Source organism: Miscanthus floridulus, chromosome 3, assembly GCF_019320115.1.
Source record: "Miscanthus floridulus cultivar M001 chromosome 3, ASM1932011v1, whole genome shotgun sequence".
In the NCBI taxonomy this organism is placed as follows: Eukaryota; Viridiplantae; Streptophyta; class Magnoliopsida; order Poales; family Poaceae; genus Miscanthus; species Miscanthus floridulus.
In genome coordinates, this window is record NC_089582.1 from 95,924,253 (window position 1) to 95,935,380 (window position 11,128).

Below are 11,128 nucleotides of genomic sequence, written 5' to 3' on the forward strand. Positions count from 1 at the left end.
GAGCTCATGGACATGTGTGAGCAAGTGCATACGTGCTTTGAGATGAAAAGAAAGGAGTGCAAGGAATTGAACAAGAAAGTCAAATTTCTTGAGCAATCCCTTGATGAGCTCAATGCCACTCATGAGAGGCTAATGGAAGCCCATGAGAAGCTTGGCAAAGCTCACTCTAAGCTTGAAAAGGCTCACTCCTCTCTTATTGAGCAAGTCAAAGTGAAGGAAGACAAGAAGGAGCAAGTGATCATAACATGTGATGTGGGACTAACATGTGATCTTATTGATGAATCATTTCATGAGTCCATCTTAGTTGCTTCCACTAACACTTCTTGTAGCGCTACTACTTCCACTTCACCTTTGAGTGATGGTCTCACTTGTGATGCCTCATTTATGGTGGAAAATAAGAACCTCAAGAAGGAGGTGAAAGAGCTCACTCACGCCTTAGGCAATGCCTATGGTGGAGAAGCCCACTTGCTAAAGTGCTTGGATAGCCAAAGATTTTCTCTCAACAAAGAGGGATTAGGTTATACCCCCAAGAAAGGCAAGGCAGCATTTGTCACTCCCAAAGCTAGCTTTGTGAAGGGAAATGGTCGGTTTTGCGATAGATGCAAGCAAGTTGGGCATATAGAGCAAAATTGCAAGACTAACAAGAACAAGCTACCTAATGTATCCTCAATCAAATTTGATTCTTGTTACATGCTTTATAAGGGTGCCAATGGTGTGAAGGCTAAGTTCATTGGTACACCAATTGTGGGCCCAAAGAAGAAGGCCATTTGGGTACCAAAGACCTTGGTAACTAACCTACAAGAACCCAAGCAAGTTTGGGTACCTAAAAAGAATTGACTTTCTTTTGTAGGTCAATTATAAAGCCGGAGGAAGGCATTGGGTGCTTGATAGTGGGTGCACACAACACATGACCGGTGATTCAAGAATATTCAATTCAATCAATGAAAACAAGAGCAATGGGATTGATAGTATCACATTTGGTGACAATGGCAAAGGCAAGGTCAAAGGGCTTGGTAAGATTGCAATATCCAATGATTTGAGCATTTCCAATATGCTACTAGTAGAGAGCTTGAACTTTAACTTATTGTCGGTAGCTCAATTGTGTGATCATGGTTTGAAGTGCATATTTGGTGTGGATGATATAGAGATCATAAGTGTAGGTGGCTCTAACTTGATATTCAAGGGATTTAGATATGAGAATCTATACTTAGTTGATTTCAATGCTAGAGAATCTCAATTGTCAACATGTTTGATCACTAAGTCTAGCATAGGTTGGTTATGGTATAGAAGGCTTGGTCATGTTGGAATGAAACAATTAAACAAATTGATTAAGCATGACTTAGTTAGAGGCTTGAAAGATGTCACATTTGAGAAGGATAAGCTATGTAGTGCATGTCAAGCCAGAAAACAAGTTGGTAACCCACATCCTAAGAAGAGCATGATGAGCACATCCAAGGCATTTGAGTTGATGCACATGGACTTGTTTGGACCAACCACATACACTAGCATTGGTGGAAACAAATATGGATTTGTGATTGTGGATGATTTCACTAGATACACATGGGTGTTCTTTCTTGTTGACAAGAGTGATGTGTTAGCAACATTCAATTCTTTTGTCAAGGGCATTCACAATGAGTTTGAAACAACCATCAAGAAAGTTAGAAGTGACAATGGAAGTGAGTTCAAGAACACTAGAATTGATGAGTTATGTGATGAATTTGGAATTAGACATCAATTCTCGACCAAGTATACTCCTCAATCAAATGGGCTAGTTGAAAGCAAGAATAGAACCTTAATTGATATGGCAAGATCAATGTTGAGTGAGTACAATGTGAGTCATTCATTTTGGGCCAAAGCAATCAACACGGCTTGCTATTATAGCAACTGACTCTATTGTCACCCCATGATGGAGAAGACACCTTATGAGTTTTTGAATGGAAGAAAGCCAAACATAGCATACTTTCGGGTATTTGGTTGTAAATGCTACATATTGAAGAAAGGCACTAGTGTCGGTGTTTCGGACCGGTGGGCCCTCAACCAACTAGTAAAAATGCACTGCGTGCCCCTAATCTCGGATGGTGATGCAAAGAGACAAAAGGTTTATACTAGTTTGGGTGATGGGTGCCCTACGTCCAATCTGAGATATCGATCTTGTATTCCTTGCACTGAAATGCTCGTAGTAGGGGGTTACAAGCAAGGCGAGAGAGGGAGTTAGTCCCAGGTCTCTGCATGGAGCGGTGTGAGTTGCTTGAGATGCTGATCTCAGGCAGCGGGTAAACATGCGTGTTACAGAGCGTTGCTTGAGCGTGAGTGAGTGAGTTCGTCTGTCTGCCTATGCGTGTCATCTAAAAACAGCTCCGATCCCTCCCTTTTATAGTTGAAGGGGGGTCAGGGGTGATACATGCATTTGCTATGCGGCGTCCTATGAGCGGAGGTGGCGTTTCCAAGCCCTGTAGCTTGTCACTGTGGCGGTATGGTCGACGGAGCGGTCCTATCCTTGATGCACTGGAGCAACGTGCCGGCCACGCCTGATCCTGTGCGACATGGGAGCTCCAGTGATAGCCTAATGCAGGGCATGGCGGACGACGTACCGGTTGCTATGTGCTGATAGTGTAAAGAGCTGAGGCTCAGTTGGTGCCAAGGCCAAGCCATCATGGGGGCTCGGCGGGCACGAATCCCGAGGTTGCCAAGACCCTGAAGTAGACTGCCGAGGCATGAAGGGAGCAGTTGGTCTTGTACACTAATTCCGAGGCTATAGTAACCCAGACCTGACTTCGCACGCCGTGTTGTCCCTGGAGCAGGAGTTAGGTGGCATAGCGTAGTACGGGTGCCAGTCATGGGCACAGCACCGAGCACAGTGGCTGGTAACCCCTGCCCTGTCCTGTCCTAGACGGCATGGCTTCGATGTGACTAGCGTCTAGTCGGCCACGCCGCTATGTTGAGCCATCGTTCGGCTGATATCATGGGAGCGATCAAACGCGCCGGGCAGACATGACATCTTGTCCGAGAAGTTGGTCGAGGTGGAGGCGGTGGGGTTGTCTTGCCAAGCCGGCCTTGAGCAAGGCAGAGAATCGGTGTCTCGTCCAAGGCTGTACGCGCGAGGCCTCGAGCGAGATGGAGAATTGGTTCCCCGGCCGAGGCCTTTCACGTGAGGCGGAAAATTGGTAGGCCGTCCGAGGCCTTCCGTGCGAGGCCTCTAGCGAGGCGGAGAGTAGGTGGCTTTGGACATGGCCGAGTTTTAGCCAATAGTTGTCCCTTGGCTTTGATTTTGATGGGGTCTAAGCAATTTTTTCGATTGTTGCTTAGGGGACCCCTTCTTGTGGTACCTGACAGTAGCCCCCGATCCTCAAGGAGAGTGTGAGCGCTCTCTTTGAGGTTTTGTTGAGACTCGGCTTGCAGCATCTCTTGGCGGGATGGTGTTTCATACTCGAGGCCTCGGTGGGTGCACGCGAGTGCACCCACCGGGTGTAGCCCCTGAGGCCCTAGAGGAGTGGATTTATTCCTCCATGGGCTTGTCTTACGTTGTGAGAGGGGTTTTATTGCGTTTGCTGAGCCCATGAGTGCGAGTTTGGGTCACTGAGCCTCGGCAAGTTTGCAGGAAGAGCCCCCTAGCCTCTGTGCAGAGCGAGAGGGCCGTTGGAGGTTCCCCTGGCTTTTGTGCAGCCCTCACACATCCTTTTTGTTCGGAAGGAGGGGTGGTGGGTGCCATGCTACCCTTGGTGGGCGCGAGCAAGGACACCCCCAGTGAGATGTTATCAGGTAAGTCCGAGTGGAGGCCCATGCCCTGTTCGATAGGGGTCGTCTAGCGGTCCAGAGACACACTCTAAGAGTACCAGAGGGCTTCTCTAGTGGGTGCCGGGGCCGTTCGATGGGTCCCGGTGGCTCGATGCCTCCCTACGGTGGGATCCCATTCAAAGACCTCCCTACCGGTCTCGGACATGACTTAGGGTGTCCCGAGCGATCATTTGCTTGAGCCTTGGCCATGCGTGGGCTCGCCCATAGTTGTCCCTGACTCTGTTGCCTTGGGGCAGCTGTCAAAACCCTCGGGGGCCTAGCCTTCGAACCCCTAGACCGTAACGGGCTTGATGCCCTTTATTGCATTTTTCCAGGCCTTTGAGCATGAGCTCGGGTCGCTTGTCTTCATCCTGGGTGCAGGAAGAGCCCCCGAGCCTCCACACAGAGCGAAAGGGCGGTCGAGGGTTCCCCTGGCTTTTTTGTGCGACCCTCGCACATCCTTTTTGCTCGAACAGAGGGGTTGTTCGCCGAGCCCCCTTGAGTGTGAGCCTGGGTTGCTGGGTCTTGGCGAAGTTGTAGGAAGATCCCCCTAGCCTCTGCACAGAGCGAGAGGGCCATTAGGGTTCCCCTGGCTTTTTGTGCAACCCTCACGCGTCCTTTCCGTTCGGACAGAGGGGTTGTTTGTCGAGCCCCCTCAAGTGTGAGCCTGGGTCACTGGGTCTCGACAAGGTTATAGGAAGAGCCCCCTAGCCTCTACACGGAGCGAGAGGGCCATTAGGAGTTCCCCTAGCTTTTTGTACAACCCTCGCGCATCCTTTTCGTTCGGAAGGAGGGGTTGTTTGCCGAGCCCCCTCAAGTGCGAGCCTAGGTCACTGGGTCTTGGCAAAGTTGTAAGAAGAGCCCCATAGCCTCTGCATGGAACAAGAAGGCTATCAAGGGTTCCCCTAGCTTTTTATATGACCCTCGTGCATCCTTTTCGTTCGGAAGGAGGGGTGGAATATGCCAGGCTACCCTCGATGGGTGCGAGCGGTGGCACTCCCGGTGAGCTATTATCGGATAGGTTTGAGTGGAGGCCCATGCCCCGTTCGATAGGGGTCAGCTAGCGGTCTAGAGACACACTCCAAGAGTACCAGAGGGTTTCTCTAGTGGGTGCCGGGGCCATTCGATGGGCCCCGGTGGCTTGGTGCCTCCCTACAATGGGATCCCATTCGGAGACCTCTCTGCCGGTCTCAGACACGACTTAGGGCGTCCCATGCATTTCGCTTGCTTGGGTCTTGGCCCCATATGGGCTCGCCCATAGTTGTCCCTGACTCTATTGCCCTAGGGCAGCTGTCGAAACCCTCGGGAGCCTAGCCTTCGAATCCCTAGACCATAACGGGCTCAACGCCTAGTTCCTTTGTCCAAAAGGAATCGGGTGGGGGATATCCCCCCCATTGGTTTGACAACAGCAGGCACGCCTTTTGAGGCGATTTTCTTGGCGAGGTGGAACGGCGCCTGCCATTGCAGCGGTTGGGTACGTGTCAGCGGATGGAACATAACTGTTCACGCGATTAATGAGGAAAAGGTGGGTATGTGGGTGGTAAAATTGGATCTGGATTAACTATGCTAGATCTGGGGGAAACTTTCCTGATTTTGTCGCCTGCCCATTTCACCTCCTTCCTGCATAAATACGCAACGAGCCTCACCCCTCCCCTCCTTACCTTGCCTGCATTCGCCTTTGCTTCCCTTGAGACGTTGCTAGAACAGAGAGCGCCGGGGAGAAGAAGAGAGAGAGGCGAGGTAGAGAGAGCGAGAGAGGCTAACTGCCGTAGTCGTATTCTCCATCACACCCATGGCCGGCGCCGTTGTCATTGAGGTGGACCCTTGGGGTCAGTCCGATGTGTCCGTGAAGATGCTCCAGTCGCTCATCGACGACGGCCTTCTTCATCTAGTTACCGACCCCAACAGGCCAGAGTGGATCGCTCCATCGGGCGAGCCGGAGCTGAGGCCACACAATGGCTATGTCGTGAGCTTCGTATCCTTTCACAAGCACGGCCTCGGCCTGCCGGTGGACCGATTCATGCGGGCATTCCTGCACTACTACAGCGTGGAGCTCCACAACTTCAACCCCAACTCCATCACATAGGCAGCCATCTTCGTCGTCGTCTGCGAGGGGTACCTGGGGATTGCTCCCCATTGGGAGCTGTGGCTCCACCTTTTCCAGGCAGGGCATACCACCAAGCCGATGGGCACATCGGGCATGAGGAAGGTGGTGAGGGCTAGCGGCTGCACTCTCCAAGTGCACCAGGACCGTTAGCACCTGTACATCCTAGCCCAGCTCACGTCAACCAATCACCGCTAGTACACCAACTGGTTCTATCTCCGCAATGACGACGGTAGGCTTCCCCCTACACCGGGTGGATCGTGGAGAGCTATCTGGAGAAGTGGAAGTATGGCATCCTGAAGGAGGATCAGCCCAAGCTGCAGCCACTCCTGGAGGGGCTAGAGAGGCTACGGAGCCGCTGCCTTACAGTGGCTATGGTCGTGGCTGCCTTCCACCACCGGAGGGTGCTACCGCTGATGGCTTGACGGCGGTGCCTGTTTGAGATGAGACCAGATGAGTCGATCGAGGGCATCCGTATGTCCGCCTCCGCCCTCTCTAACGAGGAGATTCTTTGTCGGGTGAGGGAGACGGTGGAGGCAAAGCTGAGGAGCGGTGGCCTGACCCCCATCACAATGCGCCCATCGTGGGGGTTCCTCTCCCTAGTAAGTCATGCGCCGCTGTAGCCCTTGAGGCCTCCTTGTTCCTTGTCGTTTTCTAGTCCCTTATTTGCGTTCACTGTTCCTTCAGGGGATGAGAGATGTGCGAGCCTCCTCGCCGCCCATTCCTGAGGACGCAGCATGGTAGGCGGCGAACTGGGTGCATGCTGAGGCGTAGAAGAAGCGGAAGGACGCCGAGTAGGCAAAGCGCAAGAGGAAGACCCTTGAGCATGAAGAGTTGGAGAAACGCCATCGGTGGCAGAGGCAGGAGGGCCTCCTGGTGGAGGCGTCTCCGTCATCGTCACTGTCGGTGGATTCTTCGGGCGGTGATGACATGAGCGAGCTTGGGTGGGGTCCCCTGGACTATCTCCCTAACGTCGGGGAGACTGTGCCTAGGGCATCGATGAGTGGCCCGGTGCTCCTAGGAGGAGGAGGAGGAGGAGAGGGCGCCTCAGGGTCGGTGATCACCCACCCTAGGGCTAAGGCCGACATGCCCGAGGCGCAGGCATTGGGAAAGCACGCCGTCAGCCCGGTGGGCTCGATGGCAGAGGTGGAGCGAGCAGCGGTGGGGGCAATGCAACCGTCCCCGTAGAGGGTCGAGGGGGTGCCAGGGTCCGGCGAGGATTGGCCAGCACCAGCCGATACAGAGGCCATGCCACCGCCACTGCCACACTCGTTGCAGAGGAGGGTCATAGTGCTGAAGCGGTTGCAGCCCCGCTCGAGGTAAGCGTTTTTTCGGCAGAGTTGCAGCATCTTTCGTTCGTTCTTCGGTCGCATGCTGACCCCGTAAGTATCTTGTGTTCAGCCAGAAGCATCCTGCAGATGTGCCTACCTTGGTGCCAATTAAGGTGCTCAAGGTGAGCCCTAGCTCCACCACCCACTGGGTGGTGGAGGCGCAAGCCGCCATACAATGTGGCGTGGCGTCGGCGAGGGCCGACCCAAAGGAGCCGGTCGCCCAAGGAGAGGATGCCGAGGAGGGCCCCGACACAGGTGGGGGAGGGAGCGCCTCCACCCCGTGAGGCCAAGGCCCATGGGTCAGATGAGGCCGAGGCATCCTTGGTCGCTGAGACCACCGAGGTCGAGGCCCCCGGACCTCCGAGGCCGAGGCAACGGAGGCCGGGGTGCCTAGGACCGCCGAGGCCATGTTGGCGGGGGTCGGAGCCCCCGGGACCATTGAGGCCATGATGGCAGAGGACGGAGCCCCCAGGACCACCGAGGCCGGGGCGGTGGAGGCCAACATGAGCGCGGTGAAGCCGGCGGCCTAGGAAATGGAGATGAAGACGGTGGAGGCCTCGGTATCGCCCCTGGTCCTAGGCCTGCCGCTGTTGCGAGAGAGCGCCTGGGAAGTGGAGGTTCATTCGATCTCTTCCGGCGATAGTTCCTAGGGGAGGGAAGGGGCAGATGCTGAGGCAGTTAGCACTGTGGAGAAGCCTGCTCCAGCCTCCGGTGAGGGAAGGTCGGCCCTCGTGCAGATGCAACCCGAGCCCCACAGGTGGGATCTCCCGTGTGTCTTGTGGCGGAGCTGAGATGACCCTGAGGGGGAGCCTCTATTTGCCCTTGAGGACGCGACCAAGGGGGGGCGCTGGGACACCTTCGAGCAATACCGCCAGCTGGCGGAGCGGTCGCTGCCAATAGTGCTGTCCGTGGTGGCCGATGATCTGCTCGGGGTCGCCTAGGTACGCACCTCCTTTTCTCGTGTGGTGTCATCTTTTTCTGAGTTTTTTCGCAGTGCATGACCCCTATTCTGCCTATCTAGGATCTTGAGACCTGGTCCCTCGGGAAGTTAGTGTTCCTTCGATGGGAGAGGGATGTCTAGGACCAGCTCCAGCGGCAGAAGGACCTACTTGCTCATGCCAACAAGCTTCTGTCGGCGCGGTGCGTGGAGGTGGAGGATCTCCACCTACGCGGTGCTGATATGAAGGCTACGGCGGCAGCGGCTCAAGAGCAGGTTGCCCCTTTGGTGGCGCGGGTCAAGGAGTTGGAGGAGGAGTTGACCTGCGTGGCCGATGATCAGGACGCCTTCAGGTCCCGGGCTAGAGAAGCGACGGCCTCTGTCAAGGCCCTTGCTGGACAGCTAGGGACAGAGCAAGGTGTGCACCAACTGATGAAAGGTGCCTTGGATGAGGCCCTCAAGGTGGTTGAGGCCTCCCGGACTGAGGCTGTGGTCTGGAGGGGAAGGCCGAGGGTGAGTCCTATTCCCCTTGTTTTATTTGCTTTTCTTGTGTTCGCCCCCTAACTCCCTGGTGTGATGCAGAGCTAGGGAGAGAGGCTTCCAGGGCGGCTGAGGCTTCTTAGGCCGAGGTCCAGGGCCGGAAGGAGAAAGCCGAGGCCTCTCGAGTCGAGGCCTAGCACTGGAAGGAGAAAGCCAAGGCCTCTCGGGTCGAGGCCCAGCGCTAGGAGGAGAAAGCCGAGGGTGAGTCCCGTAGGCCTCCGCCCCTATTTGGCTTGTTTTCCTTTACGCTCAACCCCATTCCATTTCTTTCGGCATAGAGTTGGAGAAGGAGGTCACCCGGGCAGCCGAGGCCTCTGTCGCAGTGTAGGCGGTGCTTGAGATCGAGATCGGGGAGCACGACACGCTGAAGAGTGCTGCCCGTACCGCCTGCGAGGCCCTGGAGGTCGAGGGGGTCCAGTTAGGTAGCTCCCTTGGGAGCCGCCTGATTGCGTTGAGTGGCCAAGTGCGCGAGCAACCTTGAGGGGCGCTGCACACGGGCGTCAAGCGTGCCCTGGCCATCATCGCCTCGCACTACATCGGCGTCGACCTCAAGGCTATCAGCAATGGCTACATCCTGCCTGATGATGACAAGGAGGCCGATGAGGAGGTAGCGAAGCTGATGGAGGCAGCGGAGGGCCCCGGCACGGCACTGGCCAAGCTATTCGAAGAGGAGGTGGTCCCTCCTACGCCATCTGCCAATGCTAGAGACCCTAAGCCTTGACCTAGGCCCAAGAGGCCATGTAAATAGATTAGGGATTATGTTACCCCACCATAACGCTGGTGGCCGTCGAGGCCTTTTTTTTAAGTATTCGTGCGTCTACATTTCTTAATCATTTTTATTGTATTTCTAAGCCTCTGCCCTCTGTTTCATCTCTGAACAAATCTCTTGCAAAAAATTTCCTCGGAGCCTAAGCTGCCCCTCGGGCAAAACATGGTGAGGGAGTGCCGTAGCCCGGAGGCGTAGGCCGTCTCATGACTCAGCCGGCCTTTTGGCCTTGAGACAGTCTTTTGTTCCTTAGGTTTTTCACAATTGATTTGTCAGAGCACGCTAAAGAGTTTGGTGTAGAAATTTTTTAGAAAAACGACTAAAAATGGGACTTAGGGGGGGAGTCCCCCCTTCTAGCCCCCAAGGGAGACTCGGTTCTATAGAGGCAGAGCCGTGTCCTGTTCAAGCCCCATAGTGGGCACCTCTACAGAGGTAGAGCTGAGTCTCCCTTATGGTGTTATTGAAATGCCGAGGCCCATGATGAGCTCGGGGGGTTTCTCGAAAAATTAGAACAACTAAAGAACGCTTCTTAATTGTATTTCGAGAAACAATGTATACAATGCTTGGAAATTTAAGGGTAAAAGCGACGTAGCTGTTCTATGTTCCAAGCGTTGGTGAGGATTTCGCCCTTCTCGTTGGCTAGCTTGTAAGTCCTGGGCTTCAGCACTTGGGTGACGATGTATGGTCCTTCCCATGGCGGGGTCAGCTTGTGGCAGCCCTTGTTGCTCTGCCTCAGCCTCAGCACCAGGTCACCCACCTTCAGGTCTCGGCTTCGAATGTGCCGGGCTTGATAGCGTTGTAGAGCTTGCTAGTATTTGGCCAAATGTAGCAGCACAACATCTCGGGCTTCCTCCAGTTGGTCGAGGGTGTCCTCACGGGCAGTGCGGTTGCTCTGCTCATTGTAGGCCCGAAGCCTCAGGGAACTGTACTCCAAGTCAGTGGGGAGGATGGCCTCGGCCCCATAGACCAGGAAGAACAGTGTGAACCCCGTGGCTTGGCTCAGGGTGTTCCTCAGGCTCTAGATGACCGATGGGAGTTCGGCAACCCATTTTTTGCCAAAATTTTTCAACCGGTTGTATATTCTTGGCTTGAGGCCTTATAGGATCATGCCGTTGGCATGTTCTACTTGGTCGTTTGTCCTAGGTTGTCCTATGGCCAACTAGGCCACACAGATGTGGTGGTTGTCGCAGAACGTCAGGAATTTTTGGCTGGTGAATTGTGTCCCATTATCGGTGATGATGGTGGTCAGAACCTTGAACCTGTGGATGATATCGGTGAAGAACAGCACCGCTTGCTTGGACTTGATTCGATTGATCGGACGAGCCTCGATCCACTTGGAGAACTTATCGATTGCTACCAGCAGATGGGTGTAGCCCCTAGGGGCCTTCTATAGAGGCCCAACCATGTCGAGCCCCCACATGGCGAACGGCCATGTGATAGGGATGGTTTGAAGGGCTTGGGCCGAGAGATGCATTTGTCATGCGTAGTACTGGCATCCCTCACAGGAGCGTACGAGCTTGGTGGCATTAGCAACTGCTGTTGGCTAGTAGAACCCTTGGTGGAAGGCATTTCCGATGAGCATCTAAGGTGCTGCATGGTGCCCGCAGGCCCCTGCGTGCAAGTCCCAAAGTAGGGCTCGACCTGCCTCGGTAGTGATGCATCATTGGAGGACACCA